Raw genomic sequence first — 14847 nt, 5'->3', positions numbered from 1 at the left:
ACATTTCTCTGCACCAAAAAAATCCACTCCTTTAATACTGAAAGGTCAAATGACACAAATAGTTTGATTTCCTCCTGCCAAAGTATTGAAATCTAATCATTCTTGTAAATAGTTTAAAACTGAACATAAATACAATTTTTAGTGAGAAATCAAACTTACAGCTATGTTTTTCATTAGCACTTATTTGGCAATAAATCTGAGAACACTTTGGAACTTAGTGGGAAATAGTTAACATTATCTTGAGATATTTTTCCATCGCAAAGCATCTTACTTTGAGAAAAAAAAATGCTTCTAAGATGGTTTGCACTTCTCCCTTCAATCCAGATAGAAATGTGAATGAGAGTTGAGCTCAGGGAAGCTCTTCCTGACTTGATGGGGAGCAGCACAAAATAATTATATTTATCCATTACAGAATCATACTTAGCATCTAAAAGGAAAGTAGCATGTCAAAATAAAGCTGCGTATTTCCTTTCTGGTTTACTCTCAGTTTCCTTTTCTTGCCATCTGTTTGGTAAATGTGACCGTTTGATATACTCCACCTCTAAGCCTTCACTACATGCCCAATTTCCTCCTGAAGCCCTTCCCAGAATATCATGCCTCCCAACCCATGAGAAACAGATAATAAAGCCAGAAGAAATTTGGTGGGCTAATACTACCCAAAGTTGCAAACTCCAGTACCAAAAAGAGTAGTAAGTGTAGCTAACTAATGCAATTTAATATATAAAAATCTATGAGCCTATAATGATGCTTTTATAAAAGCAAACAAAAATCCTCTCATTTCTACTATTGGAAATTACATTAATACCAATTCTTTACTGCAAAATATGATAATTTAAAGCAAAGATTAAAGTATTTACCTTCCATTTCCAGTAGAAACTTTTAGGGTAACCAGATAGCTACAGCTGATGAGGAAATGCTTTTCCTTATAAAACAATCTCAGCTAGCAAATATGTCTACAATAAGATAAGCAGACTATTAATAATTTTAAAATCTAGAATACATTAGATTAGAGATACATGGGTGCTCCTTATACAATTCTCTCATGTTTTCCATGTGTTTGAAGATTTTCACAACTGAAGAAAACTAAAATGGCCATTGTGCTAACAATCGGAAAGTAAAACTATAAAGATGATGGCAACTTGAGTTAAAGAAGCATACTTTTATAAAACATCTTCCTGATATTCAGAAATAACAGTTAAAATGATAGTCCCATTTAAGAAAATTTCTTCAAGGAGAAAGAAGGAATAAAGGTTTACGTAAAACCAACTTTCCCTATAATCCAATAAATCAAGGAAACATCTATTCCCAATTGTAATTGCTTCAAAAAACTGTGTTTCAACAGGGAAGGATGAGTGTGTCTGTACAGGCCTTTCTCCATAGGGTAATAAACAACAGAAACCACAGTAATAAAAGATCTTTAGGGTTATTTTAAAGACTTACATCCATCGTATAAGACTATGAGACCAAATCAAGACCTTTCCCCCTCTTCTGTTTGTGTCTGTACCCGGAATGATACTGGTCACATGCAGAGGTCTAGTGCCTGTGAAGTATTTGTCCAGAGGGAGCTCTAAGTTCAACATTGTTTGCTAAAATCCTAGTGTTCAACCTGAGCAGTCCTCTAAGCAAACAGAAAAGGTAGCCTCCTTCTCTAATAAAGTATCAAAGGGAGTGAGGGTAACAGGAAATAGACACACAAACACACACAATTTTTAAAGACTATCATAAGTGATCATATTTTCTTAAAAAATACACTTTAATCTTCATAGAAATAGCATTGTTTAGTGAGTCCAGGATTATGCCAACTACTAGATTCGGTGCACTAATGGGAATTTAGTTACAAAGGAAAAAATGGAATTACAATCTTTCATTTTAAAATATAACCCACTTTGTGATTATTTAAAAAATGGTTTTGACCATGTTTCAGAGCTATTATATTACTATTTTCCAAATTTTCTTATTTGTTTCTTCACAAATGCAATAGTTGAATTTTACTTTTTCCACAGAGATTCTATTCCTCTTATACTATTTAATGATCTAGGTCTTTGTATTCGCATGTGGTATTTTCTTTATCACGTATTGTATGCACGTAGTGATGCCTTACTGTTTTCTTCTATTGATCCTTCTCATCATAGTGCTTTAATTATCTAAGCTTTATAACATTTTAATGTCCAATAAAGCAAGTAATCTCCTTTTTTATTTATTCAGATGAAATTTTAAATCACTTGATGATTTCTCTCAGAGGTATGTTGGATTTTAAAAATTTGGTTTGCATTCAATCTATTCATTGATTTAGGGAATGACAGACATAAAAGATGTGAAACCTTTTTTAGATATAAATTCATGTGTTTATCTGTAAGCATATCTCTATATACATTTATCTACATGTATTTATCTAAATGTATGTGTAGGTGTTTGTATACATTTATTTGAAAACATATGTAGACATAGGTTTATATATTTATATGCCCATATTACAATTGTCAAGGCTAACATTCTAGCTAATGCCTTCATTGGGGAAACTAAATATGGGGAGAAACTACAAAATATCCTGCTAACACCATACACATTTAACTATCTGTTCAATAGGAGTTTGTACTTTAATTGAATCAACTGATGACTGTTAGTAAATGAAATTTGCACTTGGATTTCAAAGGCATATTTGAATTTCACTAATCTTGCAGTTTCAGGAGACTAGAGGTTTAGGAGCTTTGGGTTTAAGCAAAACGAGGCTGAAGTCTTGCCTGCGACACTTAAACTAACGACAGGACATACTTAAGTAAACTTTAAGTAACGTCTCTAAGCTCCAGTTGCCTAAAATGGGGGGTTAATGATACTGCCCACCTCTTAAAAGTTGTTGTAAGGGTAAATAAGACGATGTGTGTAGAATAATGACCCCAGTGCCTGGTGAGATTCTATTCCTCTTATACTATTTAATGATCTAGGTCTTTGTATTCCCATGTGGTATTTTCTTTATCACGTATTGTATGCATGTAGTGATGCCTTACTGCTTTCTTCTATATATTAAATAACCCTAATAATCTCACCCAGAATGTCAGCTACTTTTCCAATCTGGAATAAGGCACCACCAAAATTTCGATTTAAGTCATAGGCTTTCTCCAAATAACAAGCTTCAGTGAAATACGAACAAGAGACATGAGTCTGAATTTGTATAACTTCTTTCCTATTTTGAATATGCATTAGAAATAATTGTTAAATCCCCTGTCATTGTCTTTGTGCTTCACCTGTGGCCGTTTCCTGATTTGCTTCATCTACTTTGGATTTTTCTCAGACTTCTGTCCTCTTTGGGTCTTGTATTTTTCTTTTGCCTTATCCAGTTTTGTTCACCCGAGGGACAAAAGTATTAAGCACTGTGAAGCTGGCTGAAGCATGGGCAACACCAATCATAGAACCACTGGTGCCATTCTGACTTCTCTTCCCTTACTCCATCTTTTATTTTCATTTTGTAAAATCCTATAGCATGAATTCACTGGAACATGTGCCATTAGTGTCTACTGAATTTTGTAACCTCATTTTGATGCATGTGAGATGGCTCTAGACGAAATAGGCTAATGACTATAGGAAGAGTAATTTATTAATTTTTAAAAATTGAGAGAATATCATGTTCCAGGCATATGATTCATGAAATTACAGATTTATGAAACAAGGTTCCATTTGTGTATCTGTTTAGGAAATGATGCACAAGCTTTGATTAATCTCATGTCATTATTGTAACTATCATGAATGGAGCATATTGACTGAGTTTGAGTTCTTGCCTATTAATTGAATACCTATTTAATTCATACTTACGCAAGAAATTGAAACACATTATTCTTTCTGTTAGACATCAGAAAACTGATTCAGACGATCATTTTAGCATATCCTACCAAAATTAAGAAGATTCTCATTAGTGAATGTGAAAAAATGAAACTATATGGAGAGATTTGCACCGATTTCACAGCTGTTTGTTTTCCCTACCTCTGAAGACAGTAGACTGTTTTCCTTTTAAACACATCACGTGATTTCATTTAGTATACTAGAATCATGAATTTTTAATTTGCATACCTCTTCAAAACAATTTGTTAAAAATATATATATTCCTGATGGCAAAATAAAAACAACTAAGAGTTAATTTAATGTCTTAATTTACATTTTTGAGTTTTCAGTTTCTTAAATCAAACTGGTGAAAACTGCACCGTTTTCTATAAACTGATAGAAACATTTAAGTGCCATAAAACTCGTAATTCTCGACCACTCTTTTATTGCGCAATGATCCTTAAGGGATGACATCCATTGTCAAAGGCATCTTCCCCCCCCAAAAAATACAGCAATTTTTGAAAAAGAAACAAGATTGTCTTTTTAAGTAATATAACCCCTGTGCAATTTTCTCTTTTTTTGACCCTTTTTATTTCCTGAAGGTTTTAAGTAAAGACCTCCAATTTAAAACCTATTATTCTGTAGGAGCTGCTTTCCCCTCCCCCACTGTAACCTTGCTGTAATCTCTGTCCTGTTATTTTCTGACTTTTTCACTTTGCTTAGCACTGAGCTGTACTTAGGATACAACCAGAATGTGTGTGTGTGTGTGTGTGTGTGTGTGTGTGTGTGTGTGTGTGTGTATGTGTGTGACACACGTACAATAGAGCAGACAAATTTTAAATATATCAAATAACCTACTTTTGCTTTTACAGTGTCAGAATCCAAAGGATTCTTCTTTATTCTTTTAATTTTAACTGTATAGATTTTTCACAAAGTTAATTATTAAATGGTGAGGTTATTTCAGGAATAACTATTAATGAATCGCTATTTCATATCCTCAGGTACATAGGCCTGTATTATTAGTGTGGAAGGATCATAACAATAAGAGAATATGTGTTTTTTGGAGCTCATGTTCAGTCTTAGTCAAATAGATGCAGTCAAGACAGTGAACTCTGATCACACCACATTCTGGTCATCTTTGCCTGGTTAAGAAGACTTATGGGAGAAGAACCCTCAGTATTTTGAAGCCGTGGTCTTCAACCGCATGGTGCACAGAGACAGGTACAGGGGTACATGGTTATAACTAATTTTAAGGGAATCAATTTTCTGTTCTTAATACTCCAAATGCTCCCTTTCCCAAAACTGCCTGAGGAATTACCAATGCCCACCTCCCTCTCTCCCTTCTCATTCTTTCCAAAAGAAAAGCCTACCACCTCTCTGGAATTTTGCGATGGTGCACTGCTGTAAGTACAAGTCCCCTGATAACAACCAAGAGTCAACTGGGCGAGTCTTTTAACCAAGGTTTCAAAAGCAACTCACATTAATTTATTAAGAGAGGGGTTTACAAAATTTTTCTTCTTAGGATTACTGTTTATTAACATTTATAATACAAGTTTGAGGTTTTGATAAATTGTTTACCATTAACAAAATAATGGCACCTAAATCCAGAGGAATACTTGAGCTGTATGCATTTTATGTAACATTATAATAACATTTTTATTTTAACCCAAGCGTTATGGTCACAAGAAACTTTTAAAAAAATATATTATATGTATGTGATTGAAGAAAATTATGATGTGGCAACCAATGAAAGATTGTTAAGCATAATATATACACATTACCTTATGACAGCGTCCTATAGGGGAAGTGAAGTGAAAATACTATTTCGGGAGGAAAATGATACAACACAATTGCCAACGATTTATTTTTAAATTTTTAAACATTTTCATTTTTAATGGAAGCGTAGTTGACATATGGTATTATATCAGTTTCAGATTTCACTTATGTGTGGAATCTAAAAAACTAACCCTTAGTTATTTTAATAGATAACTATGGGTCTCAAATTCTTATGTTTGTATTTCATTAAAAACATCTAAAAGAGGGGTGAAACATTGTGTTTTTAAAATATCACTTTTTATACTGTACCATAAGTGACATCTTTTGCAATTCATAAATCACAGGAAAAATATTGCTTATCAGAAATGTTCTAGATTGTGCATAATCAAACTTCATCTGACAATTCTAGAATGAAATGTTTGAAAACCCCTGTTCTGAAGGATAGTTTCTGCTTGGTAGTGAGCTCATCTCTTCTCATATTAAAAAAAAATAAATACCTGGCCCTAGTAATGTATTCCGATAACCTCATGATAAAACAAAAGAAAGTTGCCTTCACAAAACATTTGAGTGTGTCCACAGCTGCTCTGAGTATTGAGAGCATGATTCATCAATGGATCTGGATTAGTTTTGTACTTTTAGTAATTTCAGCAGGATGTAATAAACTGCTTTCTTTCTAAATACAGGTTTGTCCTGCTGGTTCTTGCTAGTTATAGGTTGTTAGTTGCTAGTTTCCTGTTGCTACTTTTAGTTTTAGAGTGACAGCCTTGCTCAATTTATCAGTCACAACAATACCACATTTGGGGTCACACGGGCAGGTGCTGCGGGCAAGCCTGAAAGCGGGGTGTCACCAGAGTCAGACTGTGAACAAGAAAATGTAACTTTCCACATCTTTCCACTAAAAACAAAATCCATTACCAACCGGCTGCTCAACAGCCTGCCATGTTAATTTGTAGAAACAACTGAAAGATCATGGTTGCTTGCTGAGCAGAAAATCAACAAAAAATGGCATGTCTATAAACAATAATTGGTATATGTGTTTATACCTGTACATATTCTTCCTTCTTAGCCATCTTAGGCAATGGGTAGAATTGTAATGCTTTAGAAGAATTAAAATTCATGCTGTTATGCAAAATGTTATGAGATGAATGGATGTGTGATCCTTGAAGACAAACTGCACTCTTCTAAAGTTCAAGGGAAGAAAAATAATGCCTCAACAGGAATGGTAGAGACTCAATTGTCCAAGTTAAGATTTCCCACAAAATACAACACCCAGAAATACTACTGAAAAGAGATGTTTCTGGAGTTTTGAACAGTGTGATATAGTTTTTCTGGGTCTTGATTTGGCTACAAATTAAAACATCCAGGATTTTGTTTGGAAATGTTGGCGTGAGACCAGGTTGAAAATTGACAATTGTTAAATATTTCGAAAGAAAGAAGGAGCTCTTTATTGTTGAAAGAATATGGTAAGGTGGTTATGCTACACAGATTATACTAGCGGCAGGATGGAGAAGGGACAGGGTGGGGTCATGGAAGAAACAAGAAGCCTGCCTGCGAGGCACTCCTGGAGTCCAGGCATGAGGTGACCATGGGTTGGTGTAGGGTGGTACTGGTGGAAAATGAGAGAATTAGAAAGATTGAAAAGCTATTTGGGAGATAAAATTGAAGGAAATTGGTTATTAATAGGGAAGAGGGTGTGATAAGGAAGAATATATCAGAGGTTACTTTTAGGAATTTGGCTTGAGAATCTCTAAAGTAATCAAGTACACTTTAAAAAAATTGTTTTCTGGATAAGTAGCCTAAACGTTTTTGTAAACATGATTAAGTCATTGGGTGTATTCTCTTTGAATAAAGATAACTTCAGGGGACATGCACCTAAATTTTTGCCAATTACATCACATTCTTTTTGATAGGTGGTTTTCCACTGCAGAGCTCCAACAGCCACTACATAATGAAGTAGAAAGGTGATGTAACTGTGAAATTAAAAAATGCAAGTTGCAATGTAGTTTCTGTAGTATGACCACATTTAAATTAAGCCAGAAAGCTCTACACTTGTGTATGAACATCTATCATGTCTATAAATGCATAGAAATGCTTGGTAAGGGGACCCCAAAATGTGAAGAGTGGTCATATTGGGAAGGAGAGAAGAATGGGAGTTAGTGAAGGGAACTTACTTTTGATCTTTTATACCTCTGCTGTTTGAGTTTTTAATGATGAAAACATGTGCATCTGCAGTTAAGAAAAGAAGATGGATGAGAAGAAGATGGATGTTAAGCTGAGCCAAACGATTGTGGTGATCATTTCATAAAATATGTAAATCAAACCATCATGTTGTGAGCCTTAAACTTATGCAGTGATATGTATCAATATCTCAATAAACTGGAAAAAATAGTAATGTAAAATTTCCTGATTTTTGTGATGAAAATCATTATGTTAAATGTTTAGGTAATAAGTAGAAACAAGTACCCATGTACTGTGGCAAGGTCAGAAGAGGTGTATCAATGATTGTCATCCTATGACCAGCAACCTAGTGGGAAAAGGTCTGTCCTTGGGCAGCAGACATGGATCTGGATATCAGAGGGTTTGGGCCACTTTGTCCCTCAGTCCTCAGTTCCTTGTCTGTAACACTAGGAGGTTAGACTAAATTAGGGGTGTGAACCATTAGCATGTGGTGCCTATTCCCCAAACCCTCACTTTCGGCGGGTATTTTTTTAACCCACCATGCCTTTCCTTCTGCTGAGATCAGATCTACTGCCCATCAGAGTTGCACACAAGAAGAGAGGCAATCACAGATCACCTGGAAAGGCCTTAGAGATTATTAAAGAGCCTTGATGATGATGGAGCCATGGGCCTTGAAGACAAACTTGGGTTAAATCCTTGCACTGCTGCTAACTAAGCTGCATCATTTAGGCAAATGAATTGATCTTTCTTAGCTTCAATTCCTTCATCTGTGAAATGGGTACAATAATTCCCACACCCCACCCTCTACTGGCTATAGCATGCAGTCAACTTTAGCTATTATTTCTCTAAAGTTTTCCAGCCCCAGGATTGCATGATTTTAATCTGAGAATAAATGATGAGAAACCTCGCCGTAATTTGCATGTGGTTTGTGTATTGCTGTTACTTGTTAGGAGCAGCCTCCCCTCAGTTCCCCCAAGGAGATGCTTACATATGCCTCAGTCTGCTCATCCACACCGCTCAGTTCGGAACAGGGGGGCTGTTTTGAGCAGAGCATCAGGCTCTCAGTGCCACATGCAGAGCTCGGGAAGATACCGTGTCTGCAATCTGCTTCAGAGGGTGAGCCTGGGCATTCACACGGCATCACAGTGGAGTTGCGTTTTGACCTCTAGAGCAATTTAGCTACTCTGTGTCAATCGCCAGCCACGAACCGCTGTGATCTTTTGCATGAATGGAAAAGCCGATTAAAAGGCTGAGTCGGCTTCCACCCCACTTTGGTAACCCTGTGAACATGACTAGGTGGTTCGTTTGATGTAATCTGAATTGTTAGAGTGTGAGTGGTTTATCTCCATCATTTGTGAGTAAATCACTTGAGCCGTGTTCTTCCTTATGACTAGCTGAAGAAACTTACTGGATGGTGGAATATGATGTATCTCTATGTATGAGTGACCTTCCCATCTCTGTCTCCTGTGACATGCGGGCCTTTTTTCCCTTGGGGACCTGGGCTGTGTTTTACCACAGCCCACTGTCCTCTGCATTTGTTCCACTGATTGTGCACAGAAATATGCTAGACCTTGAAGATGCTGATGAAAATTATGTTAACATACTAAATATTGACATAATGCAGCTTGGTGTGTAACAAAACGTATCTCTTCTCAAAGTCCACAAGCAGTGTTCAAGCTTTTTTTCCCCCAGTATTGACAATCCTCTGGAGTAGATTGAATCAAATAATACCCATCCTATCTTACAGATGGTAAAACCAAGGTTCAAAAACAAAACAAAACAAAACCCCGAACAAGAGGGGAGCACTGGTTCGGGGGCAGGTCACAGATAGGAGGAGGCTGGAGAGATGTGTGGAATATTTGGCATATTGGATTTACTGGTGCATATGCTGTGTGTCATGCTTTGCTGAGGGAACAGTAAACACTGTGTGTTGAGTTTCAGACATGTTTCAGGCACTGTTCTAAGTATTTGACATAAATTACATCACTTGGCCCTGGTGACCATCCTTGGAGCTGGGCACAGTGGTGAATGCACTCATTTTACAAGTGGTACCCCAAAATGTTGAACAACTGTTGGGGGTCACATGGAGCAGAGACAAGGTGTAGAGTCAGGGTATGCATTGTGTTTTCTCAACTTATTACTGAAGAGAGCTGAAGAGACTTCAAATTTAAATTCACTGAGTTCACTATTTCTCAGGAGGTGATTATGGTACCATTCTGTATCTCTAATCCTCAATAAAATTGGTAAATGGCAAGTTCCTAGGCTTTTTATTTTTTTGCAGGGAACCAAACAGTAATTCGTTGTTTCAGCAAATTTCCAAGTGGTTTCCACACACACTAAATTTTCAGAACCTCTGATTCGTTTTCCACCTGTTCTGTGTGCAGATGGAGATATTCTTCGATGGCCCCAAGCAGTGGTAAGGTGGCATGGGCTGGGCTGGACAGGGATGTCAGCTACCTGGTAGATAAGGCTCATGTCAACTTCATCCTCAGTCCCTTGGATTTTCTCATTGATACTTTGAGATTTTCAGTAAGATTGCACATGAAGCGTCCTGAAGCTTAAAGGAAAGACTTGAAAACTCAGCCTAGTTCAATCTACCCCCTCCTCCATTTCACAGATGTAGAGACTAAAGCTCAGAGACACTGGAATGGTTTTCTCAAGGTAATCCAGAGAGATGGGACTTGAACTCTTGGCTTCTTAAACTTTGGGCTATTGCCCTGTCACCATACTCCAGGAGTTAATTACTAATTCTCAGAATAGCAGCTCTTAGAAGTCAAGATGAAGACTGTGTATAGGTGTAGTCAACAGATTTCCTGGGAAGACCTGATGCAATGAGGACATAAAAGGTTGGAGGCTGACAGTGTGTATATGGTGAACAGGGGATGGGGGGCAGTTTGCTGTAGAAACTAGACATGTTCTTCTGGAACTTCAAGGGATTTGAGCTCCAAGGGAATTGTTCTGTGCTTTCTGGAGTTTATAGACAAAGAAGGATTGGGGGACAAGAAGAAAAAAAAAAAAGTCAGTATGAAAAGTATTTTGAGGATGGGCACCTTTTTAAAATATCAAGTTGGAAGATCTTCCCAACAAGAAAGTCAAACTTTCAGATGAAAGAAGCAGTGACCCAAATCTAACTGAACCGTCAGGGTGATCGTCACCCCCAGGCAGGGAAGAAATCTCACTAATTAGAGATTCCCATTATGACCCTAATTCTAACTTCCCGTGTCTTCACTGCTGTCTACACGGAAGAAAATCTGCTCAAACTCATCGAATCAAGTAACCACACACCCTTTCGGCTCCATCACAGGAAATCAATGAGAGCCACGATGAATATCAAAAATGGATTTCTAAGAACTTTATAGTCTTTTATTTTCCTGGACATGGAAGCATTTTAGTTGTTTGTTCTTTATTTGGGGGTAACGGTTTTAAAGACAAAGGTAGAAATGTTACGTAAATAGTTGCCTATCCAGATGGCATTAAGAAGAGGATGGACTACAGCTTAAATTTCCAGAAAGTATATACATATTTCTCACAATGATGTGCACGATTGAGTAAAAGATTTCATATGAAATTATAGGAGAAGTGGAATATTGCCCAGATGGAGCTGCAAGACGAAATACAGAGGAAATCACATACATGAATGGACTTTATAAATTCCAAACTGTCATACAGAGTCTTCCAAGAGTACAAGTGATACTCAGCAAGTCTTCAGGAGAAAATGCAGTAATGAGAATGAGAAATAATATTTGTGGAGTAGGATACCGATACAACCATGCTAGAGAACAGATACCCAGTAAACAGGAAGGAAAAGGTAATGCGACGGTTGTCACTGAAACTTGCTTGATCAATGACAGGAATATAGCAAAGGGATTTCCTTGCTAAGTATGGAATCCGTAAAACCCAAGGTGGGGGCATGATGAGGAGCAACTGGGTGAGGTGCAAAAACAAGAAAGCTCATATGATTTAAAAACATCTGTTGGAATTGTTTTATTTGGTAGAGATTTGAGAAAGATACTAATAACTAAGTATTTTAAATTGCGTCTTCAAGCAAGGGGCCCAGAAAGCACAGGCTATCACATAGACTTAAGTTCACAGTGATGAAAATAAAGTAAAACTGCTCAACTCAGATTTTACTTTTATCTCTGAACCATGGAGAAGGATCTTCAGTGAGAAAATGAAGAACTGAGAGATGGAAACTTATGGAAAGGGACTGGATGGTACAGGAACATATAAGTGTTTAAAATGAATTCAAGCCAGGCCTAGATCACCGGTTCTCACCCGCCCTGGCTGTGTATTAGAATCACCAGAGAAGCCTTTAAAAATACTTGCAGAGATTCTGATTTAATTGGCATAAGGTGAGGATTCAGGCAACCGGTATTTTTAAAAACCTCCCAGGAGGTTTCTAATATGCAGTCGTGTTTGAGAACCATTGTCCTGGATAAATTAATTATAGATCCCCCTTCACAAAGAACTTACAGGTGTGTTATAGGTGGAGAACAGGAGCAACATCAGAGACTGCAAGACGAAATGCAGGGGAAATCACATTATTTTTAAGAATGCAGGAAATGCTGACTCTGGAAGCTATAGAACAACAGGCTTGACATTCTTTCTCAATTTACTCTGGAAAAAGTTCTGTGAGCATTTATGAAAGAAAGTAATGATAACTTGGAAGCAGCACGGGCTGCATAAGGACAAATCATGTGCAACTCAATGCATATGTGTGTGTGTGTGTGTGTGTGTGTGTGTTATATGTACAAATTAGTGCCTCGATTTTAGCAAGGCATTTGATAAAGTGCCTCACTCTATCTTTGCACAGTGGTTTCCTCGGTGCACCCTGGAAAGCTACGAGTGCTCACGGAGACACCTCAGGAGTCTCTCAGAAGCAGCTGCTACAGGGCAGTTGGGCTCTTTGACCCATCACCTACTTGAAATAGTGTCTCTACTTCTATTTTTATTTAATTATTTGGAAGCAGATTTTATTTGAATAAGTTTTATTGCTAAGAAAATATTTGGAAACTACTACTTTAGATGACAAGATGCAGACACTGAAGTGACATGTTACGGGGTAATCATTCAGGAAACAGATACTGGGTTGTTGTTAAATGGAAGGGGAAACTTCACTACCTATTGTCCTTCCATTTAAACACTGATGAAAACATTGAAGGTGGGCTTACAAAGGTGTGCTTGGAATGCAACTAGGAACAGTGGGCAATCATCAAGATATCAAAATCAAGAATAAGATAATTTATCAGAAACTAAAACCAAGAGATGATAGTTTTTTATGGATGATTTAGGCTGCTCAGGCCAGAACAGGATACTGCAGACCAGGTGGCTTAAATAGCAGACGGTTATTTCTCAGAGTTTGGGAGGTTGGGAAGTCCGAGATCAGTGTGCCCTTAGCTTCCATTCCTGTGTGGGACGTCTTCCGGGCTTGCAGTCAGCTGCCTTTTTGTTGCATCCAGAGAGAGGGCTCTGTTGCGCCTTCCTCTTTTTGGAAGGACACCACTCCCATCATAGGCGCTCCACCTCACAACCTCATTTAATCCCCCTTGCCCCCCAAAGGCTCACCTCCAAATATCATTACATTGGGGGTTAAGATGAATTTTTGGGGAACACAAACTTTCAGTCCATAATAAGGGACAGATATCAATATTCTCCTGATAGTTTATAGAAAAAATAAGATTTGTATGAACTTAGGACTTTGTGGCTCTTTACATGTAAAAAGTCCTGGGTCTATAAAAGATCATAACCTAAAATTAAAAGGAAGAGGGAGGTGGCTGTTAAAAAAGGAATTAATACAATATTATTGTAATCCAATTGTTCCAGGTCACAACAGGCTAGTGGCAATAATGATCACAATAATAGTAATTGTTGACAGGTTATCTTTAGCTCATTCAGCACTTAATTGTGAGCATCCATTTCTTCCTCTACATCCCTGGACTTTTGAATTCCTTTTACTAGTTCTGGGGGCCCCCAGGGGATACTGTTCAGATACTTGCAAAACCCATCTGTAAGCTATTATTTAAAGGTGACAATAATTCACACTTCATAGGGTTGTTGTCTGGATTAAGGGGGTTAGGTTGTGTGAAAGCATTTAGTAAACAGTAAAGCCCTGTGCAAAGAAAGGTCAAGTGTGAGACAGAATGGGCTGCCTCTCCGTGCAGCAGATTTGGGGCTGCTCTGCCCTCATCCACCCTGTCCCCACAGCATTAAATTGCCATCCCTCCCACCTCCCCAGCTGCCAGCCCTCCCTTGGCCTCCCTCCCTGGGAGAGTCCCACGCACAGGCACGTCATCTTCATGTGGACAGCCCATATCCAGTGACTTGTCTCGGTGGGAAGGTGGTGAGGAGGATATAAATGCTCCAACTCCTCGTCCCCACTTGCGACAAGCCTAAGGGGTCACCCTAGTTTTAAGCCTTTTCCCAGGATTGGCTGCATCTTCTGTTGGAACTGCTCTTGAGCACATCTTTCTCCCTCGGCCCCGTCCTATTTCCTTCCTTGCACCCAAGGGCATTAACCCCAAGAGCATCTCCTCATATGCTTTCTCCACACTAATGTTTATCTTGGAATCTGTGACATTTCCCAGACAAAGGAGGAGCAAGCTCTTCAGATGTAATTTTCTGTTTTCTTGATATGTAAGCATTTAGTACATGTAGATATAAGAGAAGGTAATCAGTCATTTATTCATTTCTTAAATGAGCTTTCATTTAACATGTACTCTTATATCCTCTGGACAAATATGACACTTGACCCTCAGAGTAAGTTTCTGATCAATTTGGGAGGAAAGTACCTAGTAAAAACATTCAGATGTGGTAAAAATCAGCCTTGTGGTGCATTGCAAATTACTGGTAGTAAGTGCTTTGAAAGCTCAAGAGGAGGCAATACTGTGACCTGAAATGCTTTGTGAAGCTTTTGAACCATAGGTTCAGAAGTTCTGGAGTTGGACATGATCTTTGAAATTATCCCATCTTAGACCTTTGTTAGAAGGTAAGAAATTGAGTAACTTTCTCCCAAATGAGAAACCTAATGTAATAGCTGAACCTTGAAGGAGGGAGTAAGACTCAGATAACAGAAAAGTCACT

This window comes from Manis pentadactyla, chromosome 8 (assembly GCF_030020395.1).
Source record: "Manis pentadactyla isolate mManPen7 chromosome 8, mManPen7.hap1, whole genome shotgun sequence".
Taxonomy (NCBI): Eukaryota; Metazoa; Chordata; class Mammalia; order Pholidota; family Manidae; genus Manis; species Manis pentadactyla.
Note: the sequence above shows the minus strand (reverse complement) of the source record.